Consider the following 14,660-nt stretch of genomic DNA (forward strand, 5'->3'; position numbering starts at 1 on the left):
ATTTGAACAATGTCTTCAGTAAGATGGATTAGGTATATATAACAGGACTTTTAAGCATAAAAATACTTTCTTTTTCAAGCATCCAAAAGTGATTGGCACAATTTCCAGAACATTTTGTATTAGGTCATAACAAAAACTAAAATAAATATAGAGGAATAGAAATTGTACAGACCACAATCTCTTGACCACAATGCAATAGAACTAAATTTAATAGCAAAAAAAAAAAAAAAAAATCACACAAGCAAAAATATTCTCAAACTCCTGGACGATGTTCTAAATAATTCTGGGATCAGAGATCAATACCACTATTACAGACGATCTGTGTTATAATGACAATGAAAACCCTGTGTATATCAACATTTACAGGATGCCACTAAAGTTACACTTGAATGTGTTCTTAGAGAATCTCAAAGAACAAATTATTCCTGCAGGGTATACTCTGCTGCAGAGCAGAAGATGGAAAGCCTCCCAATTTGTTTTATGAAGCTAATATCTTCTCATACCAGTTCTGAAAATGGCTCTAGAAAGGCTGCTAGAGAAAATATGATAAAAATATGCAGTTATTTAAAAGAATAGCAGAATATAGTCAAGTCAGACCAGATGCATTAGAAGACCAGAAAGCCAGCTTCCTATTAGGAAATCTACCGACCTAAATCACATCAATAAAGCAAAGAAAAAAATCATATAGTGGTCCCATTAGAAGTCAAAAAAGGTGTTAGATAATATTCAACCTTTGTGCCTGACACAAACTTTAAATAAAGAACACAGAAGTAGCATTCATTACATAATACAGAATACTTACCTTGAACTAACAACCAATATCAGTCATATATAAATGCATTGTGATATGCTTGGCATTTTTTAAGAGAAAGAAAAATAACAATTTAAGTAATGCAATTTATAATTTGTAGTACTATAAAGCTCCTTTTTGCATGTTATTTTATGCACTACACAGTTATCAGTATACACTCCATGTATTGCCATATTAGTGTCACTGGGTGAAAGACTTCATATGACTTGTGCTTATTTTATGATCATGTTAAGGAATGAGCTGGATTTAATGTGGCTCACACTTCTTTTTGTCCTGTGAGTCCATCTATAGCACTACTCCTATCACAGGAGAATTCTTGTATTAGTCCATTTCTTGCTACCATGATGAAGTGTTTGAGGTTGGGGGCCTTATAAAGAAAACAGGTTTATTTAGTTCGCAGTTCTGGAGGCTGGAAATCCAAACAGCAAGGCGGGGTTCTGGCAAGGGCCCTCCTGGCTGCAGCACAATGGCAGGAGTGTGCAATTGCAGGGTAGGACTGAGGCCAGAGAGTCTGCGGGCGTCGGACTCAGACTTTTATAACTCCCTATCACAAGAATTAATCAGGTTCCAGGAGCAGCATTTACCTCCACAAAGGCCACCCCCAGTGACCTAAGCACCTCCCCTAGGCCCACCTTTTGAAGGTCAAGGTCACACCACCTCTCACCTGGTCCAGCGTCCAGCACCTGAATACTTAGGAGACACATTCAAACCCCACCCAAACTGGGGCACTCTTGCATTTATAAAAATGCCTGTCGGTTTCCCAAGCGCCCTCTTCCACTGATTGCTCCGGGACCTTTCCTCCGTGGCTCAGCTTAGCAGTAGCAACCCTTTACATCCACATCTGATGCAACAGAAATCTTTCATCAAAAAAATGCATCCAAGCAGAACATCAGAATCATGGGGTCTGTGTCTTCCACTTCGTTTCAGAAGGCACATGTCCTGAGACTCCCTTCACAGTGATTCACAAGAGGTTCTTACAACGACTAACAGCTTACTGTTTTCATTATGAAAAGCAGTTAAGCATTGTTATTAACGATGAACTTGGCCCCATAAACTTCATAAGCCTAGGAGACTCTCAAGGAACCTCGTCCCTCTCAGTTGGCATGATGTCTAGAACAGAATAGATCACTGAAAGAACAAATCCATGTGGAGACTTAAATTGTCCAGATCCACCACTCCACTCTTCGCCCTCGACCCCAATTTAAGTGAATCAACAACCTCTGGAGAATCTGCAGGCAGTGACTGATAAATATTGGTAATTGTACATCCAGCTCCCTTTGAGGAGCCAGATGAGCTCCAGGTCAGAGGTGGGCCGCACTTTGGGTGGACACAAATCCATGTGCAGAACATAGAAGACCAAAAATGGCAAGGAATCTGCTCAAGAAGAAGGAATAGGGAGGGTGAGCGGGGGCCACTAGGTAATGAGGATGAGCTTAGCAATAAAAAGAGAGAGAGAGAGAGGCTTGAGGCTACACACTACTACTGAGTCCAATCACATGACGTTCTCAGAAAGGCAAAACTGCAGAGTCAAGAGCAAGATCTGTGGCTGCCAAGGGTTGAGGGGGGCGCCGGGATTGCGGGCAGTGAGCTCTGCTGTCCCGCGGTCATGGGGGACACGCGGTGCGATGCCTGTGCCCAAAGTCATAGACGGCACAACACCGCCAGTGAACAGTCTGGGCTTCAGTGAGTAATGATCTGTCCTGTTGGATCCCCAGTGGTAACAAACGGATCACGCGAATGCAAGGGGCCGTCAGGGGACGTGCCAGCCTGGCGGGTGTCAGGGGATAGGTGGAGGCTCTCTGCGCCCCGCCCGGCCTTTCTGTAAACCTTAACCCGCTCTGCGAAAAGCAGTCTATTGGATTTTTTAGGCGGATGGATACCAGGAAGACACTTCGGAGATCGAAAGAGACTCTGAAGCAATCTGGATCTGCCCAGGGTCCCTTCTGTTGGCACGCATGTCCCGTGGGGCAGCCTTCTGGTTCTCCCTGTGTCGCCTCTAGAGTCTCCAGCCTCCTTCCTGATCCTTTTCGCCTTCATCCCTGGTTCCTGAAACCTGGGCTTCCCTCAGCTCCCCTTCCAAGAGGGAATTCAAGCAAATGATTTTGTACAAAATGTTTGTTATAACCTTCCTTTAGCAACAAAGCATTTAAAAATGTCAATGTCCAACAATTAGGGGGCGGGGGAGTGGAGCGCATAAACAGATCAGGAAGCATTCTTACAGTAGGGTAGTATGCAGCCTGTAAAAATATATTTACAGAGTTATATACAAAATAAAGAAAATCTGCTATAGTCAGGATGTATTTAGGGGGGATCAAAAAGACCTGGCTGTAATTCTGGCCCCACCATTTGTTTGCATTGTGACATAAAGCAGGTTACTTAACTTCTCTGAGCCTCAGTTTCCTTATCTGTTAAAGGTGGATGGAACCATCTACTTCTTAGGGTCACTCTGATGATGAATTTAGATAATTTACATAAAAAGTTCAGCATATAGGATATTCCAGTAAGAAACAACCCCAAATTTCCACTGGCTTAAAACATCAAAAGTTGATTTCTTGCTTATAATTCAAATCCATCAGGGTGGGTTGAGGGCCATTCTCCAATCTTCAGTAGGGTACTCAGGCTGGAAACGTCTGCTGTCTGGAACATCACCTGCCACCATGGCCAAGGGAAAGAACTCAGATCTTAAAGCTTCTTCTGAAATGTCTCCTGGCTATGCCCAACTTCAAGGTCAATGTGAGCACACCGTACATGTGACAGAAGAGGAGTCAGAAATAAAGGTAAGTAGCACAAGAGATGATTCCAAAAAGTGATCACAGTGCCTGGCCCCAGGAGACTTTCCCTAACAGACCCATGCATGTAGCACTGAACCTATTTACATGTGCATATTGATGATGCATAAACCATTTTAGCAGGAATGACAAGATGATCAGGTCATTGGTCGTCCTTTTTCTATAATTTTAAGATACAATGCATTTACATCACTTTAATGAGATAAATCATCAAGAATAGTATTTGTCACTGTTTATGCACAGCCAGTTTTTGTTTGTTTGTTTGTTTGTTACCAGGGATTGAACTCAGGGGCACTTAACCACTGAGTCACATCCCCAGCCCTTTTTTATATTATAAGTTTTTAAAGGTATTTCTGATTTAAATATCATTCTTCCCTCTCTGTTAAACACTACTCTGGATGCTCAGCAGTTGGTTTAAAAAAAAAAAAGATATATAAATTGCTAGCAGAAGAACAAGGAGGATATAAACAGCATATGTACAGTGAGGATTAAAGATTCAAATGTTCAAATGATAGCAAACATCAAGTGTGGGAGCTGTGCCCTGCCAGCAGTGCTGTCCTAAGATGCCAGGAGAGTCCCGTGCCATGGGTAGCTCATTCCAAATTGCTTGACCAAAGTTTACACAAAGTACCCCCAAATCTCCATTTACTTGCATTGCATAAAAGAAAAATCATTGCATTCTTAGGCTGAAATATCCTAAAAAGGCATATTAAAAATGATAGCTGGGTAATGGTAAAAGGTAGCTGGATGTTTTAAAGAGGTCCCCTAGGACAAAGAAACCCTAAGCTTGTATTTAATAAAACAGAAACTCCTTTAAATGATATTACAGATTTAATGCCCTCCATTAAATTTCCCCATTCGGCCAGGAAAACATTGCTTTCTGTCTCCCTGTGCCGCTCTCCACCATGACCCTGCCCCCCCACCCCCGTCTGCCTCCCTGATGAGTTCTGACCCCAGAGTCTGGGGACAGGAGCTCAAGCTCGTTGGTTTGAGTCACAGTTGTCTGAGCCAAAGATGTCAGTTTTGTTTTGCTTTGTTTTGTTTCTTACTGAGAACAGGGTTATTAGAGGAGGGACTTTGAGTTAAATGGTGCTTATAAACCAATCTGATGCCGCATCATATTGTACCTCTACTGAAGACCAGGATGCAGGCTAATGGCCTATTTGCCATCAACATTTTATCTTCTTCAATATGCTAATGTCATGTAATGAGGGAGAGGAGACTGGTTTTTATGTAAAAAATAATTTTAAAGTACAGCAACTAAGTGAAATGTATGGGCCTTGATTGGTTCAAATAAACCCAAGACAGAAAATATTTGGAGATGAGATGGGGAAATTCAGAGTAGGTATAAAGCAATGTCAAAGGCGATTCATGTTATTAGTTGTAAGAATGTTATTGTAGTTATGTAGGCAAAAATCCTTACTTTCTAGAGGTACATTCTGAAGCGAGGGTGAATGTCAAGTTATCCATACTTTTCCAAAACTAGGCAAGAAATGTGTAAAATAAATACATCAAAATGTTGATAGTTTGGGGATGTAAGTGATGATGAGTATCTTGATGATCATTATAACACTTGGTCTACTTTTCTGTATGTTTAAACTTTTCTTATTATAAAAATTCTCAGCTGGGCACAGTGGCACATACCTGTAATCCTAGCAGCTTGGGAGGCTGAGGCAGGAGGATCGAGAGTTCAAAGCCAGCCTCAGCAATAGTGAGGCACTAAGCAACTCAGTGACACCCTGTCTGTAAAGAAAATACAGATTAGAGCTAGGGATGTGGCTCAGTGGTCAAGTGCCCCTGATTTCAATACCTGGTACCAAAAAAATTCTCATTAAAATTATTTTTTCTAATTTAATTAGGAATATATATTTAAATACAAATACTTATTTTAAATTATTTATTCACAAATACCTACTTAGACTTTTATTAAAATATTTTAATGTCTAAATTTTTTTATTGTAAGAATTTTAAAAATTTGCATGTTAAGAACACTATAAGGTGTGCAAGTACATCAATATGATCAGAGCCCCTCAGCTCTGATCAGAATTCATGTACTGAATTCATATTCATATCAGAATATGATCAGAATTCAGAGAACATTTACTCCAACACCCTCACTTTAGAGGGTGGACCTTGCTCCCTCCATTGCCTGGCATTTTCTCGCAGGCTGTGTAATTGGTTGGTGACAGACCTCAAGGGAGAAACCCCGCATCTTCACTCCCAGTTACCACTCTACCCTGCCTCTGCTTCCAGAACCTGTCCTGCCCACACCAGCTGGAGCCCCTGCAAGCCCACAGGACTGCCACTTTCATGACATCTGCTGAGGCCTCGGGCACCATGGCCACAGAATCCCTGCTGCCGCTATGTGTTAACAAGAGCCTCAATAACCCCGCCCCCGTGCCCCCAGGAACTCAGCAGTGAGAACACCAGTACCGCCTGTTCCCAGCCTTGAACTTCTTCACCTTCGACCACCGAGGTTCTCCCAGAGCAGGGGAGAGTTCATTGCCATTTTTAACAAGCGGATTTCCTTCCCAAGTGCTTTATTCTCAGAAGGTTATATTAATTGAACTATATTTGCATTTCTCTAACAAATGATTGTTTTTTGGGGGGAGGGGATCTGAATCTCTGAAATGTGTTAGTTAATGAGCTAGAGAAAGAAATTACATGGATTAAGTATGTGTTCTTTCTCAGCAGGAAAGCCCTGCAAGCTCTTAGACAGGTTATAAAATTTAAAATGCCTAAAATTGCAGAAACAAAATTGGTTACATAGATCATACTGATGAAGAGAATGTAAGTTGTAAATTTGACTCTCATTTACATATTTAAATATTCAACATATTTAAAGCTAAATCTTGATCTTCCTTTCTTATTCACCCTCTCTCTCTTCCTTTCGACTTCTGGGAGTGTCTCTTTTATTTATTTATTTATTTATTGTATATATTTAAGGTATACAGAATGATATTTTGATACACATTTACATAATGAAACGATCACCACAGTCAAACTAATTAGCATATTAATCATCTCACAGTTAATTTTTTTTTTTTTTTTTTTTGGTGTGGTAACAGCAAATTTGGAGTATACAGTACAATACTAGGAACCAGAGTCCTGAAGTTGTGCGTTAGATCTCTAAGCTCATGTATCCTGCACAAATGAAACTTCAGGCCCTTGACTTCCCTCTCTCCATCACACTTTCATAGCGGGAATTTTGAGGGTAAATAGCTGAGAGACAATAAAAATACTGCACACACACACAAAGAGATAGGGAGAGGGAGTAATAGTAAAGCATTGCTTTTTCTTTGATTTTGACTTTGCTCTACCACAAAACTTTCATCAACCTGTGTTCCTTTGGCAAGACATTTAAGTTTCTTTGTCTCCACTGGAGATGAGTTTCAGCTGTGGGATTCTGCTACTTTCCAGTCACATTTAGTGCCAGTCACCACTCCTATGACAGCCAACAGGTAACAGAGAGGAGAGTATTTCATCCTGGACTCAGAACCCATCAGCAATGTACACATATCCTGCCCTGGAGCACATTGAGGTGGTGAACCCATGTCCACCTTCCCACTCTCAGACTTTGGCTGTCCAGGGCTTCACTCACAGCTGTGGGGACCAGCAACAGCTTCCAAACTCTCTCCCATCCCTGGGATTTTTCATGGTCCTAAGCCTCCTAACAACTGTCTCATGATTCCTTGTATTTCAGTGTAAAACAACATATTGTGATTGACAATAACCCTTAAAATTCTAGAATTAAAAAAATAAATAAAATTAAGAATTTGAGATTTGTGCTCTGTTTTACTATTTTGGGGGTAGTTATCTTGGAAATTCAATAATCTATGTGAATGCATTTAATAGCAGGGTAGACAGAACTGAAGAGAGAATTAGTAAATAAGCATTTGGATCAGAAAAATCTTATCATGAAAAAACAGAGTTACAAAAAAAGTGAAGACAAAGAGAAGAGATGTGGGAAATTAGTCCCAGAATAAAAGAGAAAATAATGCCAACACAATCACTGAAGGAATAATGACTGAGAATTTTTCAAAGCCAATGCAAGACATTAGTCTACAGATCAAAAAAGCCTGGTAAACCCCTGGTGGATAAATAAGCAAGAAACTCACAACTAGATATATCAGAGTAAACTTACAGAAAACTGAAGTCAAAGGAAAGATCTAAAAGGCAGCCAGAAGTCAAAGGACAGAGCATGTTTAAAGGAGTGACAGATTCTCACCCATTTCTCAGCAATGGCATCAGAGCTCAGGACACAGAGCAGTGCCTTCCACATACTGCCATCTTTCAAATAGCTGCCATCTTGGAATTCAACAATGAGTTGGAAATATTCTCCCAGGATGAAGATGAACTAATAGTGTTTTCAGATCAACAAAAATAAAAGCATTTGCTCTCAGGAAACCAGTACTAGAAGAAATCTAAAAGAATACTCTTCAGGCAGAAATAAAGTAATCTCAAACGGAAGTTGAAGATGCAGAAAGAAAGGAAGAATGACATAAGACAAATATAAGGTAAACTTAAATGAACATTGATGGCATAACAATAATAATAATAATGTCTGGCTTAGATATTACATATTTACTTGAAACAAATGGGGGAAATCATGTAAATTCAAGAAAGGATAAAGAGATGTGACCTAAGGTTTCAGAGGAGGATAACAATGATCAATTAATATGAAACTTTGATAGGTCAAGTAAACATGCTAAATTTCTAAGGTAACCACTAAAATAATAACAAAAAAATGCACCAATTCCAAACTAATAGAGAAAATAAATGGAATAATAAAATAAGAGATCCAAAGGAAGACAAAACCAAAAGAAACATGGAGCCAGCGAGGCATATGCTGCAGAGGGAAATTGAAGTCAACAGTTTTACATTAGGCATAAATGTACAACATACTCCAGTTAAAAGCAGAAGACTGTCAAACTGGATTAAAACAGCAGCAGCAGCAGCAGAATCCCTCTGAGGACACCTCTGGGTTCCTTGAAGCAGGCTTCCCAGCTACATGCGTGGGGACCTCCGATGATCTGAACTGTGCGCATCTGGTCACAGTAGCTGGGACTTGCCCTCACTGCCCTCTCATACGAATCAGGTACAATGTGGTGTATGTTTGTGTGGGGAAGTTTTGGCTTTGGTAGGCTGTAACTTTGTTAATAGAAGCTGAATTTCGCTGCCTTTTGAAGGGTAACAGACCTGAGTATCTCTCTTAACCTCTGGGATTTCAGGGCAAGAAACATGCTCTGATTCATTTTTGGTTACCATTTGCTTTGGACTGAATTTGTGGGAGGGGAAAGCCAAAACCAGCCGGGCTTCTCAAAAATTGAATTTAGGGAGTCACGATGTGTTAGACCAAGGTGGCCGCAACCAAGACCCAGAGACAAGGAAGCACACTGAGTCCCCTGATGTACAATTGCACTGAGAAAAGCGGGAGCCTCAGCTGAAGAGGAGGATTCAGGATGAGGAACTAAGTTCCTGTGTAAAAGAATTAGTTTCATCAGTGATGCTCAAACCTCCTGTCAGAATACTTGTATCCTTGGGAAGTGACTAGGCATCACTGAAAATGATGCTCAAGTAGGAATACCCTGGCTGAGCCTGGCACTTGTGCCCTCAGACAGCCTTGACCTCCCATGTATTAGTTATCTATTGCTGCTTAACAAATTACACCCAAAATTGTGGCTAAAAGCAACAAACAGTTATTATCTCTTTGTGTCTGAGGGGCAGAGATCTGAGTATAGCCCAGTGACCTAGGCTTCTTAAAGACATCCCACCACAGGGTTGGACCAGAAAGTTCTCACGCCAGAGAGGTCAGCAGCTCTAACTGTGTGTAACAGACTCTCAACAGTGACGTTGTGACACTCTGTGGTCAAGAGAAGAAAGATAGATGGTAATAAAAAGAATCGGTCATTATCGAACACTCGATCTATGCCAGCACTAATCAAATCAATTTAAATGTTGTCAAGTACTGAATGTTTGTGTCTCTCAACCCCAAGTTCATGTGTCAAAATCCTAAACTCCATTGTGATGGAGTTAGGAGATGGGACCTTTGTAAATGAACTGGATTTAGATGAGTTCATGGGGTCTGAGACCCCTAGTAGAATTAGTGCCCTTATAAAAAGAGGAAGTGAGACCAAAGCTCTCATTCTATCTCCCTCTCTTGAAAATATGAGAAGGATGTCTATAAATAAGGAAGAGAGCCCGCTCCAGGAATCTAATCTACTGGCACTCTGATCTTGGTCACAGCCCCCAAAACTATGAGAAGCAAGTATCTGTTTTAAGCCATTCAGACTATAGTATTTTGATATTGCAAATGAAGCAAACTAAGACATTCGTATTATTAACTCATTTAATCTTCCCAGTGACCTACTGGAGAACTGTTATTATCATGCACAGTTCGCCATTGAGGAAAATGAGGTACAGAGAGGTTGAGGAACTTATCGAACATCACAAGAGCAGTAGATGGTGTACTCAGCATTCAAATCCAGGAAGTTTGGTCTCAGAGCCTCTGCTTTTATCCACTGCACTCCAGTGAGTGGACACAGCTTTAGAACACAGAATGGATGCAAATGTCACTCTGAAGATTATGGAAACTGATGCTTTCAAAATTTGGAATAGGAAGAAAACTAAGATATCTGATTTCCTACTACTGTGCCAGGTGGAGGCTTGTGCAAGGGTGAACTTTGAAAATAAAGAGATACAGCTGTGCCTGTGCCTATGCATGCAAAGAGCCACGCAGTGGCTTGCTCAGGTCCCAGCTGGCTCTGCAGGAGTCTGTCTCCTTTGACCTGACCTCCAGGTCCCACTGCTGTTGGGTAGCTGTGCTATGTCTCAGAAGCTGGAAGGCTGAAACCCCCAGCAAAGGAAGCTATGGTCCTACCAAACTGCTCCAAGATTCGACCAAAGGAAGTCCTCAGAATGCAGCCTGCCTCCCTCCGTGGCTTGTCAGGGTCCAGTACTTCCTTTTCCCTCATTCTGAATGTAAGCAATAGATAAGCCCTGGGCTCTCGTTAACAACCTGCTATGAAAAGGAGTGGGAGCAAATTGTCTCCAGTCACATACAACCTAAAAGCAAAGATTTTTTTTTTTTTTTTTTTTCACTCGGCACCTCTGAATTTATCCCTCTTCAAAGAGCAGTCTCTGCCAGATACCCCTGCACCTGAAGTCATGGTCCGTCTACGTCTCCACACACCACGTGTGCCGTGTGCAGCACAGCATGGGGCGAGCTGTCTCACAGTCAGGGACTGGAACTTATTTGCCTTTCCTCCTCCAAACATGAAAAATCGGAAACATCTTGGATCAGTTTTGTTTTTACCTTTGAAATCGATCCTCTTACCTCTCCAGCTGGCTTAGCTGCAGGTGGTCTTCCTTGCTGAGGAGATTCTTTGTGAGTATTCGTTGGAAGGACCCAGGATCAGCGGCCAGTAAATGCTTGTCAGATGACGCAGTGAAGGAGGCCTCCTCTCAATGCTTTGCACGATTCTAAGCTTTCGTGGGCCTATAAGGAGAGTGACTATTTCCATCTGAACTTGGCCTGGTATCAACACGTCTTGCCTCTCTGGTTTGGATACCACGGCTCCCACTGCCAGTTTCTCATAACTCATCTGGAAGCCTGGGACGACTCGAAATGCCCTGATAGCCCGAAGTAACTCCAGAGCGTGAGAGAGTCCTCCTGGGGGCACCCGCCGCAGCATCCAGGAACTCCAGGCTGGCTTCGATGGGAGCAAACCCTCCCGGTGGAATCTGCAAGCTAGGGGGAAATCAATTGCGAAGGGGAGATGTGTTGCTGGGGTCCAAGATCCGTTTGCACCAGAGTAAAAAGAAGCTGTGTCCCTCAAAGTGGGGGGGCAAAACTGACATGTGGAAAAGCAGCCAGTCAGTGATGGTGGCAGAGGAAGGTCACTTGTGCATGTGATTCAAAACGTAAGCCACCCCAAGAACTGCCGCAGAGAGCGTGTGCCGGTGATGCCCGTCGGAGCTGCCTTTGAGCTGGTGGGGGTTCTGGCTCGACGCCTATCTGGACGCTGACGTGGATGTTGGCCTTGGTAGCACTGGCCATCTCCTGTGTAAGACTTTCTTAGCTGGGATGGCGGAGGTCTGCTGGAGGCAGTGTGTTCCTTGTTAAGTGTTTTTAGAATTTATTACGCTTCCAGTGACCAGTTGATAAAGGAGGACCTCAAACATTCATTTCTTTGGCGAAAGAGCTACGGGTGTTGCCAAAGTCCAGCCACGCTCAGTGCCAAAAAATGCATCACATCTCCGCATTAAACTTCTCCTTAGTACTTTTTACAAAGTGTTAAAGTTACTATCCACCTGTCTTTGGAGTCCTTGAGGTGTCTGACTCATCTCCAAATTGCTGGATTCAGCACAGAAACTTTCCAAGGGTATGTATCAAGGCCTCCATCTCTGACCATCTTTGTCCTAGGTTAAATCTCTAATGATAGAAACAACAGACTCCAGCAAATGTGCAAATGGAAGGAAACCTGTTCCATCCTGATCCCCTTTACCTTCTCTTACACAATTGCAAAGGACTGAGAATATGGGAATGGCCTACTTTTGTGCTTACGATAGAAAAATACTCCTTTGTCTACCCTGACATAAGGTTCTACACCAGATATTCCAGAACATTATTAGAGAAGTTTCAAATACCAAGGGGCTCCATGCTTGCTCTCATAGGCACAATACCAAAGACTGTGTGACACCAAGTAGGTGGCCAGCCTCCCCGTAGAGGCAGAGGCCCGGTGGAAGCCAGGCCTGGAATGAATCACGCTTTTCCCTCAATGCAGAACTACGTAGTCAGTTCCCAGAGACTTTTGGTGAATTCTATATTTCCAAGAGGGGTACCACTTTTGGTGGTGCACTGGAAAAGGCCTAGACAGCCTGCCCTGGGAACTGCAGCCTGTGGGACAAGGCCAGTGTCCCTGGCAATTCCTGGTACTAGTGCCACAAAATGTGACTCAACAAAACTTGTCTGTAAGGGACCAAGTTGTCATCATTTTAAGTTCCATGAATCATGTACATCTCCATTGCATATTCTTTGTTTTTATTTTTATTGCTATTTGTATTTTTATAAACTTTTAAATTTTTTTAAACCTTCATAGATGGGGGACTCCTACCAAAAAAAAAAAATAGGGTAGGTGGCCTGATTTACTGACCCCTGAAAAAATGTCTAATTGACCTACCTGCTAGACATCAGTATTATTTTTTTTTCAATTTAATGGTACTCACAACTTAACAATAAGTTCATTTTTAATTTGGAAATTTTATTAAAAATAACTCATTATTTAGGTTCTGAAAATACAGATTTTTTTCCCCTTTGAGTCTGTGAGTGATTTGGTCCAGCTCACCTGAATTTTCTAATCTTCAGGTACCTCACCTTTAAGATGTGGGTCAAAATGAATATCTGATAGGGTCATTCAAAGAACACAGTAAGATAAATATTTCTTTGAAACTATCAACTTTATTTAAATGTTGTGCTGTTGTTGCTCATGTTATTGAACTCCAAGGAAACATAATCAGTCTGATGACATATGGTTTAGTCTCTATGTATACAGTTCCAATGATAGAGCGTGGGAAAATCCCAAAGAAATATTGGTTTGGATCATAAATTATTAGAAAGCTTCGAACTTTTCTCAGAAACCGTATTTCGTTTGTGTGGGAAACTACTTGCAAGGGGGAAAAAGTTGTGGTTTCCTAACCCTCTACATTCAAAAACTTAAAACCACAAAAGTAAAAAATTATTTTTGTAAAAATTATTTTTAGAGGTCGGTTTTCAAATGCCAAAGATTTTGTCCTCCTGAAATTGAAGAGTGAAGACTTGTTTCTTTAGGAAAAGGAAAATTGGGATTTTGCTGGAAAATTATATAATATACTTTGATAAAGAGAGAATCCACATTCAAATAAATGATGTGACCACCACATTTCCCTGTCTACTACATTTAGGAGGTAAACAGCTGTTAAATGTCACACTTTGGCAACAGAAAAAAAAAAAAAAAAGTTTTTATTCTTATGAGACTTTAGGTATTTCTCAAAAACAAAAGAAGTTAAGAACTTTAAAAAATTGTTGGTAAATAGTGATCACAAAGTGTGTCCATCTACAGAATGTGTATCACAAACCATCTCTAATTCTGCAGGCGTCTCTTTTGATCGTTAGCATTCTATATTAGACCACAGCTCTCTTTTTAAAACTTTGAAAAAACTGACACAACTCTCCTGTTTAATTTATTCTCTGGATCTTCATCCTCATCCTTCCCTGAAAACATGAGAATTTTCCAACAATTTTTTATTGTCTCCAAACTCTCTTGAGCTTCATCTCTCACTCAGCAAAATCGTGCATACGTATAAAGAAGTTGCCTCATGCACCTACTGTTATTCCATTATGGGCTCCACGAGAGCAGAATTCTGTTCCCTGATAAATCTCTACGTAGGGAATATGGAGTGTGGTGCCTGGTGTGGTTCCCAGGGCTTCCGTGTGTCCAAAGTTCTATGCATAGGTGCATTGTGCCACATTTCTTACCGGCAGCTCACACTTACCAGTCACCTCACCCATTTGCTCCTCCTCCTGACCTTTCTCCATAAACAGCAGTCCCTTAGAAGTATCTCCTTCTCTTTCATCAAACATCAGTTCAATTGCTAAGTCATCACCAATGTCAATCCAGTCTGTCTGTCTGTCTTTTCACCTGTGGCCCTGCCCCCAGTCTCAGCTTCTAACATGAGTACAGTGACCAAATAACACATTTCAACCAGGGCAATGTCAAGAGCAGAAGAAAGTGATAACTGAATGGACCATGAGGACAATGTTATAAATCAGAACTTTTCTGAGAAAATAGAGTGTGGTCACGGTGGCCAAGTGCCATACCAGAAATTATACATAATCAAGGGGGGGGAAAGATGCTAAAAACAGACAAGTAATTTGAAAACCACACGTATATGTCCAACAAAGAACTAGTATCTAGAATATAACTAAGAACTCCCAATGCTCATTAGGAAAAAAAAAATATTCACATGGGAAATAGGCAAAAGATATGAGCAGACATTGAATTGAGGAGGATATGTTGATG

Source organism: Sciurus vulgaris (genome assembly GCF_902686455.1).
Source record: "Sciurus vulgaris genome assembly, chromosome: 5".
Taxonomy (NCBI): Eukaryota; Metazoa; Chordata; class Mammalia; order Rodentia; family Sciuridae; genus Sciurus; species Sciurus vulgaris.